This window comes from Triturus cristatus, chromosome 4_2 (genome assembly GCF_964204655.1).
Source record: "Triturus cristatus chromosome 4_2, aTriCri1.1, whole genome shotgun sequence".
NCBI lineage: Eukaryota > Metazoa > Chordata > Amphibia > Caudata > Salamandridae > Triturus > Triturus cristatus.
Genome location: NC_140586.1, coordinates 66,780,548 through 66,803,898, shown reverse-complemented (window position 1 = coordinate 66,803,898; position 23,351 = coordinate 66,780,548). Strand labels below are relative to the sequence as shown.

General features: G+C 47.6%; 1 protein-coding gene across 4 annotated transcripts in view; it reads left to right on the top strand.

Moving 5' to 3' along the window:
* Positions 1-23,351, top strand: part of TMEM205 (transmembrane protein 205) — a 133,966-nt gene that overhangs the window by 51,116 nt on the left and 59,499 nt on the right. Inside the window, exon 1 of one of the 4 annotated variants that reach the window (XM_085600531.1) lies at positions 10,045-10,142. The exons of 1 other annotated variant lie outside the window; for it this stretch is intronic. The gene's annotated coding sequence lies outside the window, so the exon portion shown is untranslated. Of the gene's footprint in view, positions 1-10,044; positions 10,143-23,351 lie in introns of those variants that run through there. 2 more of the 4 variants (XM_085600532.1, XM_085600539.1) reach the window with 2 other exon arrangements.

Here is a 23,351-nt window from a genome sequence, read left to right as displayed (position 1 = left end):
ATCACACAGTTCCCAGTGCTGCGGGCAGAAGAGCTTGAAGTCTTTGTTGTTCCTGAGACTTCGTGAACAGGGGGCAAGCTATACCTCAAGCCCTTGAAGAGACTCACAAATTAGGTTGCAGAAAGTCCAGTCCAGGCCTTTCATTTCCCAAGACAAGCTGCATCTGCAGGTCAGCCCAGCAAAGCACCCAGCAAAGCAGTCGTTCCTTTTCGCAGCTTCTTCTGCTCTTCTTCTTGGCAGTCTTCTTGTTCCAGTTGAGTTCTAAAGTTCAGGGGTCTGGGACCCAGTATTTGTATCTGAAAAACGTTTGATCTTTCAGGCAGAGGGTGTCTGTGCCCGGCCAGAACCAGTCTTGCCTTCTGTGGTGTGATTTCCTGGCAGGAGGTGGAGACGGCATTGTCAGAGGCAGACCAGGCCCTTTGAGGTGCAAGGAAATCTCCTCCCTCTTCCCCCATCGCAGCCCAGGTCTATTCAGCCCTTTCCTGACCTACCTAGACTATCTGGAGCCACTCATGCTCCCCAGCCTTCTGTCATCCAAAACCCAAACAGGCAATCCACATTACAGCAGAGGCACACGGGATGACTGAGCAAGAAAATACCTACTTTCTAAAAGTGGTATTTTCAAACACAGAATGTAAAAATCACCTTCACTAAAAGATGCATCTTTAGATTCTGAGTTCAGGCGTACTAAACTTAATTTTCTTGCCTAATTCACCGGGCTTGTTATGTTTATAAGATGTTATATCAACAATCAAGTGAAACCCTGGGGTCTAATCTGAAATTTACAAGATGTAAAAAATTACAAAATGTAAAAAAATTACAAAATGTAAAAAACTGCTATATCATTGGTGGATCAAAGGATCCCAAGTACACAAGTGAAACACCGCCTAGGGGCAATAATGGGCATATCCCTTAAAAGGACGAAATCCCTCACTCACCAGAGGTGACATGCTTCATCATTGGGATTCTCCATCCCAGAGGAAACCCCTAGTTCCTCTGGGGGCTACAACTCCCTCACTGTGAGGGAGGAGCTCACAGATGTTTTGTTGTTCAAATAAGTGGGATGTACTAAATCCACAATGGCGAGCTAATAGTATGAGTGAGAGCGCAGCGCAGAAAATATTTTTGTTATTTATAATTATGTGAGATAAAGTGCAAGTGAAAGTAAAATTAGCTCAAGAGCGTCAGAGCACCGCTTTATTCATAGTGCGTCCTTGGCTAAAATTAAAATGTAAGTGCACCAGTAGTCAACAATTTTTTAGACCATGGTGATAGTGATAGTTGTCAACATGTTTCAGCCTTAACGCCTACAGATATGGCACGGCTTTCGTCAGGACTCGAAACAGCTGCTGCGTACAAGAAAACCAGAAAAGGATACTCTGGGTCCAATTCCTTAAGTCAAGTGCATCATAATGCCGGCATCGGGCTCATTCAGGCCTCGGTGTACCGACGGACAGAGCGGTGCACTTGTCCTGAGCAGTTGCCAGTGAGAGGTTGGCCGACTTACCCAGTATTCACGGGTGGTCTTTACTTATGATGCACTTGACTTAAGGAATTGGACCCAGAGTATCCTTTTCTGGTTTTCTTGTACGCAGCAGCTGTTTCGAGTCCTGACGAAAGCCGTGCCATATCTGTAGGCGTTAAGGCTGAAACATGTTGACAACTATCACTATCACCATGGTCTAAAAAATAGTTGACTACTGATGCACTTACATTTTAATTTTAGCCAAGGACGCACTATGAATAAAGCGGTGCTCTGACGCTCTTGAGCTAATTTTACTTTCACTTGCACTTTATCTCACATAATTATAAATAACAAAAATATTTTCTGCGCTGCGCTCTCACTCATACTATTAGCTCGCCATTGTGGATTTAGTACATCCCACTTATTTGAACAACAAAACATCTGTGAGCTCCTCCCTCACAGTGAGGGAGTTGTAGCCCCCAGAGGAACTAGGGGTTTCCTCTGGGATGGAGAATCCCAATGATGAAGCATGTCACCTCTGGTGAGTGAGGGATTACGTCCTTTTAAGGGATATGCTCATTATTGCCCCTAGGCGGTGTTTCACTTGTGTACTTGGGATCCTTTGATCCACCAATGATATAGCAGTTTTTTACATTTTGTAATTTTTTTACATTTTGTAATTTTTTACATCTTGTAAATTTCAGATTAGACCCCAGGGTTTCACTTGATTGTTGATTCAGTTTTTTGGGGGGAACAAACCATGTGTGGTCTTCATAAATATTCTCCCTCAGATCCCCTGGTTGTTAAACCATTATTTGTATTTTTTTTATAAGATGTTATAAACAAACTTCCCATTCTGTCCTATGGGGAACAGGCAGCCTTGCAATAGTGAAAAACGAAATTGGCTGTAATTCACTATCAGGACATGCCACACACACCAGGGCATGTCTTGCCTTTCACATACACTGCACCCTGCCCACAGGGGTACCTAGTGCCTACCGTAGGCGGGCCTGACTTGTAAGAAAAGGGAAGGTCAGGGACTGGCCAGTGTGTGCACGGGCCAAGTCGACATGGCAGTTAGAACTGCGCGCAGACTCTGCAGTGGCAGGTCTGAGGTAGCTTTTCCGGGCTACTCACGTGGGTGGCACAATCCGTGCTGCAGGCCCACGAGTAGCATCTGATTCAAAGGCCCTGGCACACTCAGTGCACTTTACTAGGGACTGACAAGTAAATCAAACATCCAATCATGGAAACACCAATCCATAACACAATTTACCTAGAGAGCATATGCACTTTAGCACTGATTAGCAGTGGTAAAGTGCCCAGAGTCCTAAAACCAACACAAACAGGTCAGGAAAAATAGGAGCAAAAAGCAAAAAGTCTGGGGATAACCCTGCAAAAAGGGCCATTTCCAACAAACACATACACACGTCCTAGACACTTAGGTTAGGGGACGCATAGTAGGAGTATGCCACATTTCTATTTTGTTTTATATGCTTGAATATATACATGCATGTAATAACTTTAATTGCTTCTGTCTATTGATCATTGCAGCACATATATTTTGTACAAGAACCATGTTGGTTCAATATATAATGAAAACGTCCCACTGTGTAATCCTTGTATATTTTTCTGAGAGAAATAGAGCACGAGTGACTGAGTAAAAGGGCTTTGGATTTGTTACTATGATTTCTGGGGGATCAGGGTTGTCCTATTCAGTGGTTTCCAGAACCATATGCTACCCTCCTAGGGTTGTGGAGGCTTATGGTAGCACTGTGAGCTAGCTGGCCTATAGGACAGCATATCCTGAGTGGGTGCATGGAATTAGTCTGGCACCATCCCAATGGTTATTCTCTCCACAAATGCCCAGTTCCTACCTGTAGGAAGGTAGGATCCTTCTAGCATGGTTACCCTCACTTTTTGCTGGTGTCCGTATGTTTTTTTGACTAGTCTAGCTGGGATCCTGCTAATCAGGACCCCAGACAGGACTGGGGTGGGGACGCTTCCCAGTGCCACCAGGCTGCTTTGAAGGGCACATTTGGTGCCCTCCTTGCATACTCTAGTTAGAACCAGTTCTGGAAGCCCTTGGCTCCCGCTCTGGCACTAAACTGGACTAAGGACATGAGAGTATCCTCCCTTCTGTCCTGTCCCTCCTCTGGGAGGGGCCCCTGAATCGTCCTAACCACTTTCCTAGGGTATAAAAGGGCTTACCTGTGGTGGGTCCTCAGATTCGTCGTCAGACAAGACTCAATCCTGAAAACAAGTCACTCTTTGACTGCCTGGACACTTGGACTTCGCTGGACTTTGCCTGGGACCGTGACTGCGTCAAGGAAGACACCTTCTGCTCCTGGTTTCACTGTTCTGCAAATCATCATCTGTGTCTGTGCTTCATTCAAGATCTTCAGCAGACCTGTGGGCATCAAGGACACCCAAAGTGATCTTCCTTGGAGTACAGGAGTTACTCCCCTGCATCTGAAGGCACCACAATGAAGCTGATCGGTCTGCTGTTCCTGATGTCCCATGGACTTTGAAAGGCTCAGCAACACAGGTGGTGGTTCTGCAACTTCCTAGAGGCCTGACCTGTCCTCGTTGCCAAGGTTTGGTGGCTCTGCACGCCAGAGATCTTCGGGCTACAAGAAGCTCCTGCCTCCAGCATATTTTCCTGCCAAGATCTTTGTCCTCACCACATCCATTGTACCTTGAGCCTTCATCTTTGATGAGCTGCTCGAGGTTCTATTGCGACTCCTGTGCCTTTGGCCTGTGGGTCTTCTCGAGGGTCTTCTCTTGCTTCAGTGGACTCCCCTGCTTGCTTGGGGCCTGCTCTGAATCTCCTGCACTTGGTGAGTCCCTTGGACCTTGCTGGTCCCAAAGTTGCTCCTTCATCGTTTTCCACGTTTATTGTTGCTGCTAAGGCTGTTGGTGCTCCGGCCAGACACCAACCCCCTGGTTCTCGACTTCCAACGTGAGACAGCTTATGAATGGCTCCTGGTCTTCCACAGCATCTCCTGGTCCTCATAGCTGCAGTGACAAGGTCACTGTCATTACTCCTGCATCTTCTGTCATTGTGGTCATTGCTCTTCCGTGCCTCCTGGTCACCTTCAAGTGGCATAGACTCTGACCCCTCTGCTTGCAGATTCTCCTCTTCAAGAATCCACACTTGGATTCCACTCGACTCTTGCACAGTCTTCACCAGCGGCATATTTTCTGAAGTCCTCCATTGTGGTCTACGGCAGTTTCCGACGTCACTTCGCACCTATGCACCCAGCTTCCCTGGTGTAGGTATCCTGGTTCCTGGGGTATCCACAGGTGGGGTGACTCTCCAACCTTCTGTCTTCCACAGGGTTTCTTTAGGGTCCACTGGGAAGGGTCCTTCTTCAAAACTGCAACTGTGACTTTTCCATTGACTTGTACTGAGTATGGGGGTGTGTTTCCACTCTGTACACAGCCTCGCGGTGGGGGCCTGGGTACTTACCTTGGGTGGTTCCTTGGGTCCCCTGCTCTTCTGAGTCTCCAGGTCCAAGTTCCGACTTCGGTCGCAGTTCGCATTTCACTTTCTTAGTATATGGTTTGGTCTCCCCCTGGAGACTACTGTATATTGTGCTTACTTACCTGTTTCCAATCGAAGTATTGTGTGTTTTTGTGTTTATAGCTCCGGGTAGGAGATATACCAATGTGTTAGTGAGTGTTGTATAATAAATAGACATATTTATATAAATACACTGTGTGATTCTTTTTTGTTTAATCTACACTATATGATTAGATCTGGTAAAACAAGCTGATTAACACTCCTTCTGGACTAAGCCTTAAAACAATTGATGGACAGAATGCTGAACAATGTCATACATTCACCCCAGTACAGAGATCTGCGCCTAAATCCATTGTTTTTTGCTCCTCATGCCATTCCAGTTTAGACCCAGCCATATGCAAATCAGTCTTGACCCTGTTACCCATGGGAACAGTCCAGCCCGAACTGCCAAGCCAGGTCCTCCCTGGACTGGAAACAAGCATCCTAGGACCGGTTTCGGGGTTTCACCCCTCATCAGCCAGGCTAGCTTAACTCCAGTGGCATAGAGAGCACAGGACCCATGTCTGGGCATACCCGTCCCACTCAGTGTGACAAATGCAAAAAGAACAATTGATAGACGGAATGCTGAACAATGTCATACATTCACCCCAGTACAGAGATCTGGGCCTAAATCCATCGTTTTTTTTGCTCCCCATGCCTGGAAACTACACAACAACCTTGGCACACTCAAAGGCATGCATACAAAATGTCCAAGTTCAGCTAGACCATTTGTTTACTAAGTAAGCTTATGCAATTAGCAGAGCCAGGAGTGTCTGTGCAGGCGCAACCACAGTAGTTTTTTTTAAAAACCCAGTACTCTCCCACGCCTTTTGACAATGCTGTTTTTGTACCAACTATGGTGTTCTTTGTACCTATTACATGGTTTTCTTTGTGACAAGTAAATTAATGGTTGCATGCTTCATAAGTCCCAATAGACCCAATACAGGCAGGATACTCACAATATTTTAAAGCCAAAAATGGCTTCGTTTGGCTGCTTCCCACCTGAAATGGCCTCAGTTTCAATAGAAGTCAATGGGGGAAATATATTCTCCTGACTATTTTTTTTAATTGCCCACTTTCCTCATCTTAAATGTTGGCATGTATGATGCTCTGGCCACCTGTGTCGGCACGCTTTCTCTACCTTATGTACCATTCATGGAGCACACCAACAACCAAGAGCGGTGTAGTCCCAGTACGGACATGGTGCTCCCCAACTGGAGCCATCACTCTCAGAAGTAGGTGATAAACATTTAATAAGAATGACAGACAAGAGTTGTAAGCTCATATCTTCATTTTTAGGTAGGTTACAGATTATCATTAAGGCAATTTAGCAGCAACACGTATAAATCATAAGTATAAAGAACTCAGTGAGTTCTAGGAGAAATCCAAGATAGATTCTCCTTCTAGAGGTGGGGAAAGGGCCCCATTACTCCCCAGGATTGACATCCTTTTATAGGACTTTAAACAAAGATAGGCATACAGCCTACATGTATACAGGTTTCTCGGGATATACACTAATAGGGAACAAGCAATAAACAATTTACTACAGAATACATTTGAGGACTCTCATGGGAGCACATTATTGAATGTGCAGACATTCTTGAAGGTTGGTTCAGCAGTCAAATAGATACATTGTGTGTGCATAGCTTGGGGCAGTTGAGGCGTCCTTGAAGTGTAGCAAAAAGGTCTCTGAGATGGGTTTTTGGTTTATTTGTGTGAGTTTTGCAATCTAGTATTTATAACAAGAAAAACAACAACAAAGGGCCAGCGCTGCCAAGTACCATGCATCAGGCGTTAGACTAACGCATTTCACTGTGGTAATCCACATTACCGCACTGAAATACATTGTCATGCATATTTGTGTTGTGTCTCAGCTAACACAGCACGCCACCCATGGCATGCATTGCATGTGCTGTGCTCCCGCAGCAGGCTTTGGCTCTCGCACTGTGAGTTATATCAGTACTGGCAGGCTCACACTCACAGTGACAAGGGAACTGCAGTGCCGGACCTATCTTGGATAAAGTTCACGTGATCGGATTCCTCGTGGCGCGGCTGACTGACAGCCTGACATCATGACCCCATGAGCTGGAGTAGTTAATGACTAGTCAGGCACTGAGGGGGACGTCACTCACATCCTGCTGCTGGAGAGCGGGAAGTTTTGAGGAAGGGCCGGCATCGCTCCAAGCTAGCTGGTTTGCGAGCGTCGTCACAATAACAGAAAGAAACCTGTTTGCAAGAGATTCTCTTGCATGAAGGGAAAAGTCATAACTATGACAGTATCTAACTGGAAAAGTTGATATCTCTTCAGAGAGCACTTACGGAGATGGAGTCCTGACAGCAGGGGACGGACGATGTACTCTGCATAAAATTACATAAATGGTTTCTGTTTTCTACAGAGTACACGCTGTTCTTTTAGTTTATTAACTCGTGCAAGTAAGTGTTACCTATCTAAACTCGCAGTTGTAGCAGGGGGCGCACCGGACACCGGGGCCACTCAATAAATGATACGGGTGTGAAATGTTTGAAATAATAGCCTGCCTGTGACAGCTATGTGTGTCTCACAGGCTCTCCTAAGGCTTCACCAGCAATCATGGTATCACACATGTGCGGACTGCGGTGGCCAGAGTCAGCTGACTAATTAATTTATGGCATAGGCCAGAGGCAGCTTTACAGTCTGGGTCCAGGTCCCAAGTTGGACAGAGACAGCGGCATGGAGTTTAGTGATGCTCCTCGCATGGTTTATTATTTGCGCTCTCTCCAAACAGCTGCAGTGCCCTCAGTTCGCAGACAGGTACTCTCATCAGCCTGCGTCATGACTGTCACTCAAGAAAGACTACTTTTGCACTTAACTGTGTGTGTCTGGATCTGAAGGCGGGGTGTTGGATTCAGGAGTCTTTCGAGACTTGCTATTCTACAGGCTTCAAACAGCAATACAGGGCAGACAGAATACCCAAATGCAGATCATACTTCTACTGTGCTGTTTACATGCTTTCACTTCCTGCCCATGGACGGAAAACACATTTCAATCTTTGCCAGAAGTGTCATCTGGTGTATTTACACTTGGTGTGTAACTTATCAGTCGCTAGATCATGCAGAGACACTGTGTGACACTAGAGATATTTATGCCAGGGCATCAGGGCAGGCTCTGGTGATGCTCAGGCCCACACCACCTCTGAATGCCTCATGAGCACCCATCAATACCCCTTCTACATTGGTAGGGCATGTTGCAGTAAAGATCTGTGTTCTCTACTAAACTGTTGTCTTGTATTGTCAGTGGCGCTTATTGCACAGCTTTACTCCAGTGGTTCTATAGTCTAAACGCAGGTCCTTGCTCTTTTTGGTGTTAATTCTTAGTGGAACCATGTGACCTTTTTTCTAGATGCCCATAGCTGCCAAGGTTTTAGATTGCTATGTGTAACATTTTCATAATTTCATTTTAATTATGAATCAGCTGCTGCAGGCGTTTGAAAAAGTTTTATGATCTTCTAATGAGTTTAATTTCTGATATTTATATGTTTCGCTCATCATCAGTGCTTGATTTTTGCTCGCAAGAAAGTATAACTCATAGTCATTGAAATGTCAGGTATAATTACACTGAAATTATAAAAATGTCACACATAGCAATTTGGAACCTTGGCAGCTATGAAGGGCATGTGATCTTGGTGACGTGAAACAAGAAGGGGAACACTGTAAGCACAACTTGTGTTAGCATAAGCCACAATTGGTCTAAAGGAGAAAAAATTAGCTCTCACAACCTGAATTTTCTTAAGGGCAATGTGTTGAACAATTTAAGGGCCCAGTCTCATGCATGCCAATAGACCTGTTTCAAGCGGGAGACTAGCGATTGTTTTAAAGTAAATATGTATTTATTTAGCAATGTCCAGTCTGAGATTGCCCCTGCTTCATTAGTCAATTCCCCTGGGTTTTTTTTCTTCAAAATCTCCCACGTGTCTTTTCTAAAACATTGGTATATGTGCAGTCTAGGTATTTTAGGGGCATATTAGCAACGGCCAGCGATAATTATCGCTGGCCGTGCTTAGCGATAACTTTTTTATCGCAGTCTATCTCTGGAATGTATCGCCCTGGTAGCGCGTTATTAACAACGAGTTTCTCCAGGGCGATAAAAATTCCAGAGATAGCGAGCTTATCTCTGTTTTGCAGGGAACATCGCTGGTTTTCCAGCGATGTTCCCTGCAAAACGGCGATAACCTTGCTGATACGACCCTGTGGTTGTATCAGCATAATCCACCCCCTATGTAAAGCATAGGTAAGTCTGGATTTTAGCAGACGTTAGTTTTTGGCGAAAACAGCCGTTTTCGCCAAAATCTAAAGTGTGCTAAAATCCTGTGGGCTGCCTTGTAAATATCGCGATGTGAACATCAGCGATAATTGCACGGTGGTCCATCCGGGGAACACCCAGTGATGCCCACTTTGCATCTCATTAGAGATGCAAAGGGAGGCGTTGGGAAAAAGGGTGCTAACATGCGATTATGCATGTTAGCACCCTCTTGTACATAGGGCGATATTTTTATCTCCGCTTTTTTGGCTGTGTAAGCCAAAAAAGCGAAGATAAAGCCCTTGTAAATATGCCCCACAGTTTCCTAGTACCGTTATTATTGTGACGCTAAAAATAAAGGGTCATCTCGAGTCTGTGAACAATGTTTGGTACATTCTCGGCTCCCTGTCGTGGCTTGAGGTGATTGTTTTGCATTTCAGAGACGTAAAATCAACCGTTCAAACATGGCCACGAAAAATATCCGTTTCGACCTGTACTACACAGATGCTCGCCCCAGTCCACTATGGCTTTCTTCGAATTCTACAGGCAGCCAGAACCCTTAGCTTACGCGCCGCCATCGCCACAATACCGCTTCTCTTCCCTTCCCATAATAAACATTTCTAGCACAAGAGTGGCCGACAATACCTGAACTAATAACAATTTAGTTCAGGTAAAGTTTTGCCCATTTCAAAATGGCGCCCAAGCAGGCAGTAAGGGAGCTCTTCCCATTTCTAGATCAATGCTTCTGGGGGGCGGTACTGCCCAGGACAGAGTTGAAGTGTAATCCCTGGCACTGTCTGCTACTTGCAAAGGATCACAGGGTATTTGTGCAGTAGGTGAGTTCCGTTGTTGGTAAGTGTACATGCTGCTTGGCTGTTCTTTGTTGAACCGTCTGATCAAAGATTTCACTTCTGGCGAGAGAGCTCCGCAGGTTGCTGCAACATATACACATGATACTTGTCAAGCTCTAATATTCTCCCGTTTGTTGAAGGAGCCAGTGCAGAATATGAGAATAATCTACACATAGCCAGGGTAGTGACGGGCGTATCATCGTAGCAGTCAGGGCTTTAAGTGGGATGAAAAAACGGGGTTCTCAAAAAGGGGCGTGGCCAATATAATTAAGGGCGTGGCTTAACACTTGTAGCTAAAAAATCTGTGCTTAGCATAGTGTGCCGCCCGACTGGTATTTTGCTGTTTCTGTCATTGCATACAGATATATGATACAACAATTAACATTATACCTACAACAAAGAAGGACTTTTGGCTTTGTCAGTGGTTGTTAGTTGCATAAGATAAACAAGCAGCAACTATGGCTTGTATATAATATTGAAAAAGCTTCCACTGAAAGCCCTGGTGAGTGACCCCAAGACAATGTTGCTGCTCCTGAGTTCCAAAAAGAGAAGGGAAATCCAGAGAGAAAATGACTCTCCTAAGGATTTCCCTTTCCCTACAAGGCTCACCTGGCATGACCTCATGCAGCACCTTTTCCACTAGTGAGAAGTGAGCACGCGCACATCCATGTGCCTGCTGTCACTGCAGTCCGGAAAAAACTGACCACCTGTGCCAGGGCACGAAACAAAGCCCATTAGAGACCCGTTTCGAAGCCCCCCTTTAATAAACTGCCTGTGCTGAGCACTGGTGAGACCCGGCCCACTTAAAGCCCTGGTAGCAGTACTATTGTTTTATATTTTAAACATGCATTCGATATCGTAGTATTAAAACAGTTTATTTTCGAGTTTGACAGTTGTACTTCATTCTCCATGAAAATTTACTCGCTGTGTCCTGTCATATGTAACTACTCATAGACAAGTTTCATTGTCGTTTTGCTTCCGAAGTGGGCACACAATGGGAGTTTTATTACTGTGTCCCACGATATAATTGTTTCCTTCAGACAATTGTATAGTTTGTTTTGGTTTTCTTTTCCCAAAAAGCGAAGACAGTTGTTTTCTCTTGTATATATCTATTTTGGGAGTTAACATACTGCTTTATTGGAATTTTCGATTATTTTCTTAGACTATAGCCCCTAATAGCTTTCCGTTCCATCCCAGCACTGTAAAAGGAGGCAGCTTAGTCTGGAATTTTAGTGAAACCAATAGATACCATTGTCTCCTCGTGCAACTGGTATGTCGCATGTACACCGCCTCGTCGTTTTGTTGGCTGGTGTTTGCTATTATTTAAAATGAAAGTTCTCTTAGCCTAATCTGGGTCTCAGTGGTACAGAGGTTTGTAATCTTGCCAGTATTGGGCTCTACCTTTCCCCCATATACGACCAGTCACTCATTAACCCAGCTCTGGAAACCAGGCCTGCATGTCTCTCACTTCACTGCAGACACACCTTAATGCGGCTACCTTACCTTCAAATACTTCGTTACGCGTTTTCTTCCCTTTTATATCTTAACGTTGAGTTGGTTAAACACCTGATTTGATTTTTAGTGTAGGTGTATCTAATTACGGCCATATATCTCAGCTCTGCATCTGGTGCAGACAGCTTTGTTTAACCTTCCGGTTTTAGGCATTGCACGAAATGACCATATCTGGTGTGATTAATCCTCCCCCCCCCCCCGTTTGTGCCTTATCTGTTTTGCTGGTATTAGAACTCTGTGCACTTGACCCATGCTTAATAAGCGTAAACTGCCTGTGCTCTCCCTTTAAACATGGTTAAATTAGCTTTCCCCAGATTGACACATTTAACTGGTCTTTAAGTCATCATCAATATCTTTATCAACTAGGACTTGTAAAAAGGTGACTAATCACCCGTGAGGGTATCCAGGCGCTGAGAACCCTGCTGCTAGGGAGGGATCAGTTGAACAGCCTGATTTTGAGTCCTTTCCTGAATTCCAACAGATTGTATGAGGTCCGGAGGTCAAGGGGGAGGTCGTTCCAGACCTTCGCATTGAGTTGGAAGGAACTTTACTGTTGCGTCAGGTATGTAGAGAGCATGGGTGAGGTAGAGGGAGGCTGAGCGCAGGTGTCTGGAGAGTTGGGAGACGTTCAGGCGGTGCTTGATGTATGCTGGTCCTTGGTTGTGCAGAGCCTTGTAAGTGTGGATCAGTATCTTGAACTGGCGTCTCTTCTGAATGGGTTACTAGGGTAGCTTCCTGAGGTGCAGGGGGGGGGGGGTAAATGTGGGTTCACTTTGGGAGGTCGAGGATTAGTCTGGCCGCTGAATTCTGTCTGGTCTGCAGTCTCTTCCGGCGGTACAATGTGATTCCGACTTATAGTGCATTGCTTTAGTCCAGCCGGCTGGTGACTAGGGTTTGAGTGATGGTTCGTCTGGTGTTGACTGGGAGCCATTTGAAGATATTACAGAGCATGCGAAGAGTGAGGAAGCTGGCGGAGGAGACAGAGTTGATCTGACTTTTCATGGAGAGCTTGTTGTCTTGGATGATGCCAAGGTTGCGGGCATGGTCTGTTGGAGTGAGTTTGGGTTCAAGTTCGAAAGGCTACCAGGTGTCGTTCCACGGGGACGCTTTTTCCCCCGAAGATAACCACTTCGTTTTGTCTGTGTTGAGTTTCAGGCAGTTGTCTTTCATTCAGTCGGCGATGCTCGATATGCATCTTCAGAAGTTGCCCATCATGTTGGAGGGGTCTTCTAATAGTGAGAGGATAGGTTGGGTGTCGTCTGCATAGGATATGATGTTTAGTCCGTGGGTTCTGACAATGTTGGCCAAGGGGTCATGTAGGTTTTGAGCAGTGTAGGGCTGAAGGACGAGCCTCGAGGGACACTGCAGATGATGTTCTTGGGTTCCAAGGTGAAAGGTGGTAGGAGGATTCTCTGGGTCCTTCATACTGCAGCTGGAACAAGGTCACGGAAGACCAGCTCATCACCACCCTCGCTCGAGACCCACCGACAAACACCACCGATACAGCAGTCAGCAACCTCAGGCAATGGATCGACAACTGCACCAACACTCTCGCCCCGATCAAAAAACCCTCAAACAGATGCACCGACAGAAAGGCTAGCTGGTTCACCACCACCGACCTCCAGGAAACCAAGTGGACCTGCCGAAGACTTGAGAAAGGGTGGCGCCATGAAAAAACACCAGAAAACCACACAGCTCTTTAGAGCGCCATCCGCAAGCACCACCAACTCATCCGAGCCACCAAAAGGACCTCCTTCAAGGAACGCATCGACAACAACGCACACAACAGCAAAGAGCTCTTCAAAAAATCGCCTGTATGACCCATAAGGCATTGCATCACAAAACCCCAAGGTACCTAGCGGAGAAAATAGTACTATCGGGTGGTAACCGATCTACCAGGAGTTCTGATAATCTTCTACTTAAACCACAACGTTTCTCCAAGAAGAAAACATGTAATCGTACCGTCTCAGGAATGGCTCCCAGGATTTGGAAAGCCTTACCCCCAGAAATAAGACTTAATCCATCCGCTGCCTTTTTAAAAAAAGAAGTGAAATTGATACTCCTATCTAAATTCATTTGAACTTTTTCTTATACATTCTTGTAGTTGTATGCTAACCTCTAATAGTTATCAGTACTGTATTCTCATAATTTTGTTTTTTTATATGTATATGTCATCCACCTATAGTTGCCCGTAAAGCGCTCTGATCCCCGCAATGGTCTTGTTCGCGCTATACAAAACCGTCAAAATAAATAAAATAAAAAATAAAACCCCAGCTCCAACGACATCCCGCCGTCGCAAGACCTCTGCGACTCCCTAGCCACCTTCTTTCACTGCAAGATCGCAGACATCCACGACAGCTTCAACACCCAGACCCCACCCCCCAACAGCTGCCAACACTGCAGAACCACCGCCCTACAGCCTCACCAACCACCTGCTCTCCTGGACTCACGTCAACGACGACGACAACACCATCAAGACCATGAACACCATCCACTCCGGCTCACCGTCCGACCCCTGACCTCACCACATCTTCAACAAAGCAAACCGCATCATCGCACCTCAACTCCGGAAGATCATCAACAGCTTCTTCGAGACCGCCACCTTCCCGGAAAGCTGGAAGCACGCCGAGATCAACGCCCTACTCAAGAAACCCACAGCGGACCCAAAGGACCTCAAGCACTTACGGCCCATCTCCCTCCTCCCGTTCCCGGTGAAAGTCATCGAAAAGATCGCCAACAAGCAACTGACCCACTTCCTCGAGGAGAACAACATCCTGGACCAGTCCCATTCCTGTTTCCGTAACAACCACAGCATCGAAACTGCCCTCCTAGCTGCCACAGACGACATCAGGACCCTACTGGACAACAGCGAAACCGCAGCCCTCATCCTCCTGGACCTCTCGGCCGTCTTCGACACCATCCGCCACCACACCCTACGCACACGCCTACACGACGCAGGATTATGTGACAAAACCCTGGACTGGAGCACCTCCTTCCTCACCAACAGAACCCAGAGGGTCTGCCTCCCGGCCTTCCGTTCCGAAGCCATGAAGATCATCTGCGGCGTACCCCAAGGATCATCCCTCAGCCCTACCCTCTTCAACGTGTACATGGCTCCACTCACCAACATCGTCACTCGCACAACCTCAACATCGTCTCCTACGCCGACGACACTCAACTGATCCTCTCACTCACCAAAAACCCTGCCACCGCCAAAGCCAACCTCCACGAAGGAATGAAGGCAGTCGCCAGCTGGATGCAGATCAGCCGCCTGAAACTTAACTCTGACAAGACAGAAGTCCTCATCCTTGGATCCACCCCCTCCGCCTGGGATGACTCTTGGTGGCCAGCCGCACTGGGAGCCGCACCTACACCCACCGACCACGCACGCAACCTGGGAGTCATCCTGGACTCATTGCTCTCAATGACCCTGCAAGTCAACGACGTCTCCTCCTCCTGCTTCGACACCCTTCGCATGCTCTGCAAGATCTACAGATGGATCCCCACGCAGGCTCTCGTCAGCAGCAGGCTGGACTATGGCAACGCCCTCTACGCAGGAACCACGGCCAAACTCCAGAAGGGACTCCCAACGCATACAGAACGCCTCTGCACGCCTCATACTCGACCTACCCCGCCACACCCACATCACTGCCCACCTGAAGGACCTGCAAGCGCTCCCAGTCAAGGAGAGGATCACCTTCAAGCTCCTCATCCATGCCCACAAAGCACTACACAACACCGGACCAGCATACCTCAACAAGCGTCTCACCTTCTACACACCGAATCGCCAGCTGCTCTCTGCCGACCTCGCCCTTGCCGCCGTCCCACGCATCCATAGGACCTCCACCGGTGGCAGATCCTTCTCCTACCTCACGGCCAAGACGTGGAACACCCTCCCCACACAGCTGCGACAGACCCAGGACCTGCTGACCATCAGGAGACTTCTCACGACCTGGCTGTTCGAGCAGTAGCGTAAAAGAGGCCCCCTACTGATTAGGATGCGGTTCCTTAAAGTAGGGAAATTAACAAATGTACAGATTTAAGGCAACCAGTCAAAACACAATAATACATTGTTGATTAATAGACAATGGACAGTCAGAACGAACCAAAGACAACAGATTATTTATCAAAAATACAAAAAGAACATTTTATTCAATATTAAGTGGTTAAGAAAAATGTAACAATCAATCATTCACTTGCATGTCCATCATGCATACTCACAGACATACTTAAGACAGATTAAAATCCTAGTTGGTATAAAACAATTGCTGGATAATTTACAATAATAAGAACACTTTCAAGTTGAAACAATTTGGCACGAATTTAGTTGACAGGTGGTATTCTACGTGCGTTTCAGCACATCAAAGGTGCCTTTGTCAGGAAAAAGGGGGGCCACAGTAGAAAGCAATGATGAGTCTGTGAAATAGAAGTTGTCTTATCAGTACCAAAAGTTTTATCATGACTGTATTGAACACAAGATATATAATAGTATGCATTGAAACACAAGGAGAGAGACTTCACATAGGTGGAAAAGGAGAAATGACTGAGTATATATATTTCAATAAAGTAATACCTTTGACCTCCTGAGGCGGAAGCCGGGAGAGACGCTTGCCGAATTTTAAAACTTTTGAATGTATTCTTGTTGTGATTTTAATACAATACTCACCTTTCACTCTCCCCTGGGCACCCCCGCGCAGCGGATTCTAGCGCTGCCGCGGGATACTTTCTCTTGTTGCTGCCATTCCCCGGGACACATAGGCCACGCCCACTACCATCAGGCCACACCCCCCTTCCTGCATACTATTTAGCATATGCATCTTCCGGACGCGCAGCGGACGAGCGCAGCGGGCGCGCCTAAGGCAAGCCCGTCTGCGCCCGTTCGCGCCTGGACCGGGCCGAGGGCCAAACCCCTTACATCTCAGTCACAAAAGACCAGACAATATAGCGCGGAAACTCTCCGCAGCATAAGGCCCTTAGGAACTGATTGTGACTTGCACTGTTATCATGCTACAGAGCTCCCAGATATCTGTCCAAAATGTAAACTATTTCTTAAACCTAAGCAGGTCCAAGATGCGAAACAGGAGTACTGTATGTTTCTGTTCTGGAAATTGCCCTTTTGTTAGAGGAACGCATGCCAGATGCAGTGTTTCTTGCTGAAACGTGGCTCGCGTCGGACTCTGACCCTGTCTTAGTGACAGCCCTCCCTCCAGGGGAGAGGAGGAGGCTTAGCAATTGTATCTAAAGAGCAATACCACTGTCGAATTATCCCTGAAGCAATTCCAGACTGTGAGAGCTTAGCTTTTATTCTGGAACCCTCCCCTAACAACTGCTTTTCAGGAACAGTAATATATCCCCCCGGGCCCCCCCAAACAGTTTCACAATCTCCTTCCTTCGATTGTGGCTGAACGCGTTAGCACTGCCTCTAATTATACTTTGCTAGGGGATCTCAATTTTCATTTTGATACTGCACTGGACCATACAGCTACGACACTTGCAGACAACCTAGATGCTCTACAATTAGTCCAACGAGTGAAGGCCCCGACTCACGCCAAGGGCCACTTACTGGACCCTGTGTTCAGTAACTGTGCAGACCTCATGGTTGGGCCACCAATCTCCCTCCCGTGGACTGATCATCTACTGGTGCCTTTCACCTGGACCACATTTAAGCCACCCCCCGTGAGACCCACGGTAAGACACGCCAGATCCTGGGCAAGTAGACTCGCGATTGACCAACCCTCCTACAATGAGGATCCATGTTTGGCCAACCAGAATTTTGAAGACTGGATCACACAATCCCTTGAAGCCACTCTCCCCCCTGAGTAAAATAACGCTGAAACGTTCCCATAAAACTGCCCCCTGGTACTCAGAGGCTCTCAGGGAAAAGAAACGCCAATGCAGGAAAATAGAAATACAATGGCGTCTAGATTACTCTTTGGAGGAAAAAACCTGATACCGAGAGGCAATTAATACCTACAAAGCCGAGGTCAAAGCTGCCCAATCTGTATACTTCTCTGATAAAATCATACTAGCTAAATCCAAACCTAAGGAAATTTTTCAAATACTGAAAAAACTTCCATCTTCTAGCTTGCACGAGGAAAAAACAACAGCCCACTGCAACGACTTGGCAGAATTTTTCCACCAAAAAGTTAATAAAATCTATTCATCATTCTCCTCTACAGCTACTGTCCCTATAGCTCAGCACCAAATAAATCTGGGAGACACTTTATCAGAACCCCTACCAACACTGGACCACTTCCCCCCCCCCCCCCCCCCTCTAGACCTTGAATCCTTGGAGTCCATTGCCCGCAAGGTAAAATCTGGGTCTCCATGCGACCTAGCACCTCCAGAAGTCATGATGTTAGCATCTCAGGTCACTTTACCAACCATTATGGACCTCCTGAATGCCTCCATCACCTCTGGCACTGTCCCTCCCGCTTGGAAGCGGGCCATGGTCCGGGCGCTGCTAAAAAAAAAAAACAATCTGGATCCCTCTGACTTTAGCAAGTACCGGCCGATTTCTCTGCTCCCCTGGGTGAGCAAAATCCTTGAGAGGTACATCAATCTCCAGCTGGTGAATTTTCTCGAAAACAACCAGCTGTTAGATGCCACCCAGACGGGTTTTAGACCCAGACACGGAACAGAGACTGCCCGCCTATCAGTCACTGAGGAAACCAGAAAAATCCTAGATCTGGGGGGGTCAGTGGCAGTGATCCTCCTTGACCTAAGCGCGGCATTCGATACGGTCAGCCATGACACCCTGCTGAGCCGCCTCTCGAGTGTCGGAATAGTGGATGGAGCTTGGCTATGGCTCAAATCCTTCTTGAGCGACAGATCATTCAAGGTATTTGAGGGAGAGACAGTGTCCATGAGTAGGCCGTTGAGGTGTGGAGTCCCACAAGGCTCCTCTTTAAGCCCTGCGCTTTTCAACATCTATATGAGACCACTGGCTGAGCTTGTTCGTCCATTTGGGGTTAAGATAATTTCTTACGCGGACGACACCCAGCTGGTGGTCTCCTTGGCGCAGGAGGCCGACCTGCCGTCGTCGAGGGGGTTAAAAAAGTGCTTAGAGGAGGTAAAGGGCTGGATGACCTCCTCATCCCTTAAGCTCAATGGGGACAAAACGGAGCTGATGCTCCTGGGCCCCTCAAACCCCACCTTCTTCAACTCCTTGTGGCCTCCTTGTCTAGGCACCCCCCCCCAGTACCCAAGGACAATATTAAGAGCCTTGGGGTGTGGCTGGACAAGACCCTCTCATTTAACATCCAGGCTACAAAACTCTCGGCTACCTGCTTCGGACTTCTTAGGATGCTAAAGAAAGTCCTCCCTCTTTTACCTATGGAGGCAAAGCAGGTGGCCATCCAGGGTCTGATACAGTCCCACTTAGACTTCAACAATGTCCTCTACCTTGGCGCCCCGGAGTACACCTTGCGTAGACTACAGATAGTGCAGAACTGTGCGGCCCGCACATTGTTAAAGAAAGTCCTCCCTCTTTTACCTATGGAGGCAAAGCAGGTGGCCATCCAGGGTCTGATACAGTCCCGCTTAGACTTCAACAATGTCCTCTACCTTGGCGCCCCGGAGTACACCTTGCGTAGACTACAGATAGTGCAGAACTGTGCGGCCCGCACATTGTTACAGCTCCCACACAGACAATCAGCCAAACCTGGTCTGATCAGCCTGCACTGGCTTCCAGTGCGACAGAGAATCATCTTCAAGGCCATGTGTATTGCCCATCAGGCCTTTTGGGACACAGGTTCTATGATTACCCACGACCTAGCAAAACAGTACCAACCCAGCAGAAACCTTCGATCTAGCCAGGCCTTTATGGCTATAGCTCCGAGAATAAAAAAGGCAAGGACGGGCGGCAGGACGTTCACCTATAATGCCGCCAAGACCTGGAACTCACTCCCTCTTCATCTTAGATCCAACCCTAACCTCTCCTCATTCCGAAAACAGCTGAAGACTTTTCTGTTTAACCCCCCTCAGTAATTTCAGCAAGTTACCTCTGTCAAGCTATTTCTATTCTGGTCTCTAGCCCTTGGACGCCCCTGGGCAGCAACCGCGCTCTATAAATCTACTTTTCATTTCATTTCATTTCACAGTAGTGTTGGATGGTGGTGGAAAGTAGTTAAGGTGACCCAAACAAGAAATTTAGACGGAAATGAAAACAGGGGGAAAAGACAGCACCAGAAGATTTGTGTATTTGCACAACGGTGACCCGATTTTGTGTTGATATTACATGCTTCCTTTGTTAAAAAGAGGGTTAATCTAACATGTACCTATATTCAGCGGTTTCTGGAGGATCGTTTAAATTAAACGGTCAGCGGTGGTACTGCGAGTCTTGAAAATAACCTAAACCATAAATGAGACACATATTTATCCTAGTGGAGATCTTATTTTTTTTATGTTATATTTCTTTTCTAGTGTCTAACTAGTAATTACCTTTTTTTTTTTTTTGATTTTCAAAAACCTTTATTGACAAAATTGCAGAGATATAATACATACTTGCATCGAATCAGAGCACTGTATACATTAGTACATTGGCTGTTAAATTAAAAAGCCAGTAAGACAGATCAGCATGAGGAAACAACTTTTACAGACACCACGAGGGCACATTTGGGCAACAAACCACTGCAGTGGAGGTTCATATAGACTGCGGGAAAAAGGAGCAGGCCTGACCGGAGGGGAGTAAGGCCAGGGGAAGGGATGGCTACTGACCATCACTGGCGGCTGCCGCGGGCAACATGCCGGCAGGGAGCACGGGAGAGGCAGACTGGCTCTGGGGTGCACGAGTATGGAGGTATGTAACTAGGGGGCCTCAAATATCAAGCGGGTGAGATCCCAGAATTCAGATAGTAGGGTCTGGCAATGTGATGCATCCTCGAGCCATTGGGCGAAGGTCTACGGCCCTAGCACATTGACACCCTATGTCGCGCGAGGACAAGTAGCGGGAGGGGACTGGGCAATATTTAACAAAGCCAAGGAGGCATAGCGGGGGAATCGGGTTGAACAGGAGCAGAGGTGATGTCGGATATTGCAGAACAAACCTCCCGCCAGTAGTCGAAGACCTTTGGACACAACCAAGCAAGATGGGAGAAGTCTACGGCAGGAGCAGAACAGCGCAGGCATCTGTCAGTGGGAATGAGTTCTAATTTGTGAAGCTGAACAGGGGTGCGATAGAGCCTGTGCAAATATTTAAAATGTATGAGGCGCAGGCAATAGTTTGGAGATAATCGCTTCGTTTGGTTGCAACAGTAAAGCTAATCGGCCTGGGAAATTTCCATACCGGGGTCCTCGCCCCATGCCAAACAAGCACGGTCTGTGGAAATAGAGGTGGCCGCAAGCGTGAGGGCATAGAGTTTAGTAACCAACCTCCGAGGAGTGGGAGACGAAAATAAGAAATCGAGAGTGGACATCAAAGGAGGGGGCTGGGGGAACGTGGGATGCAGCTCCCTACAGATGGCCCGCAACTGATAAAAAAAGTAGTGTCCATGGGACCAGAATCGGCAGGGGGAGAATAGAACGTGTCACCCGGGTAGAGGTCAGCTAAAGTTGTCCGGCCTAGGCGGGCGGTGTGCTTAGCCATACCGGAGGACTGAAGAGGAAGGAAGGCAGGGTGCTGAACAATCAGCATCGTATTTGCCGATAACAACAGAGCATCGGACAGACGGCGTAAACCATCCCAGGCCCAGCGCAGGGTCTCAACCATGTCAACTTCAGTGCGTGGGTGTTTGGCAGAGGCAAACAGGGTGGTAGCGAGCGGCCACGGGGCCGCAAGATCAGCTTCTACCGCCACGTGCAGCTGGAAAGGAGTGGGGTGGATCCAAAAATGCAAACAATTGGCCTGAGCACATAATGCGTGTAGCTTAAAGTTAGGAGCACCTAGGCCACCGCACGACATCAGGAGGGTGAGAATGTCATACGCTATCCTTGGTTGCCTACCAGCCCAAGCAAGAGAGATGATCAGCGAGCGGATCCTACGAAAAAAGTGGGCTGTGAGAAGGATAGGGATGTTCAGGAAGAGATACAGGAATTTTGGGAGTACCACCATCTTGGCAATGGCAATACGGCCAGCTAGCGAGAGAGGAAGCCGATTCCAGTGGGGTATCTTGGACTCAAGCCAGTCAACCGCACGACCAAAGTTAGCCCTCCAGAGTTCGTCCACATCCCTGCTAAGCCAGATACCCAAATAGCGAGTAGGACCAGACACCCAAACGAACGGGTAATCCGGGGCAAAGGGCGCAGTGGCGTCCGTGAGAGGGAAGAGAACTGACTTACTCCAGTTCACTTGGATACCAGAGTATCCACCAAACCGTATGATCTCATGCACTAAGGGGCTGAGATTTTCATGGGGGTGACGAACATATAATGTGATATCGTCCGCGTACATGGAGACCAAGAGGGTGCGGGCGAAAAAGCCAGTCCCCCTCGGAGTATGGTGTTGACGAAGTCTGGCGGCTAAGGGCTCCATTGCAATGGCAAAGAGCATGGGCGTGAGCAGGCACCCCTGGTGGGTGTCACGCCCAATAGGGAAGGGATCAAAAATATGTCCATTAATCCGAAGACCGATGGTGGGGAGAATCTAGAGGAGCAAAATCTTGCGTATGAATATAGGGTTGAAGCCAAGGCGTGGGAGAAGAGAGAATAGGAAGGGCCACTCCAGGGTATCGAAGGCCTTGGTGGCATCGAGAAGAGCCGCCACCGCGGGGAGAGCTAGATTAATCTGATGATGGACGGAGAATATGGTCCGAAGATTGTGTGAAGTGGCGCGTCCGGGAATGAAGCCGGACTGGTCAGGGCGGGTAATGGGAGGCAGGAGAAGGCGCGAGGTGATTCATTTTACAAAGATTTTATTGTCCGTGTTGATAAGGGACAGGGGGCGGTAGGAGTCACGGCATTCAGGGGGTTTGTCCGGTTTGAGGAGAAGTGCGAGCATAGCCTCACGGAGCGATTGTGGGAGGAGACCACTCTCGAAGGAATCATTATACATAGCAGCCAGATGTGGTACCAGAAGAGGGGCGAAGGTCTTGTAGAATAAAATGGGAAGACCGTCCAAACCAGGGGCCTTGTAGCCCGGCATACTATTGATGGCTGCGAGTATTTCGTCTTTAGAGAAGGGCTCGTCAAGGAATTCACAATGATAGTTTTCAAGCCATAATAGCTCGAGAGTGTCAAAATATTGGTTAAAGACCTCGCGTGATGGGGAGGAGCCCGCAGTGTATAGTTGCGTGTAGTACTCCGTAAATCGCGGGAGTATTTCTTCAGGAGAGGTAGTTCGAGCAGGGCCACCATCCTGAAGTGCGGTGATGAAGGATGTGGCGCGAGGAGGACGGAGGAGGTTGGCAAGGGTTTTCCCAGGCCGGTCGCCCTCGCCAAACCAAAGTGCCTGGGCCTTTCTGCAGAGGAAAGAGAGCTCTCTGTTGGCCCCCTCAGTAAATTCAGAGTGTTTCTCGCGAAGGCGAGCTAAAGTGTCAGAGCTGGGACAGAGAGCCTGGGCAGAGTCCAAAGACTGTCAAGAGTGCTGCGTATGTTGCACAAAACCCTGGATTGCTTAGAGACGCGAATAACAGCCTTGAATCCCTCCCAGAGTGTGGAGGGAGAGTCCACAGAGCCCTCGTTCAGCTCAAAATAGTTAGTAATTGCGATCTGGACCTCGGCACAGAAGACAGTCACTAAGCGCAT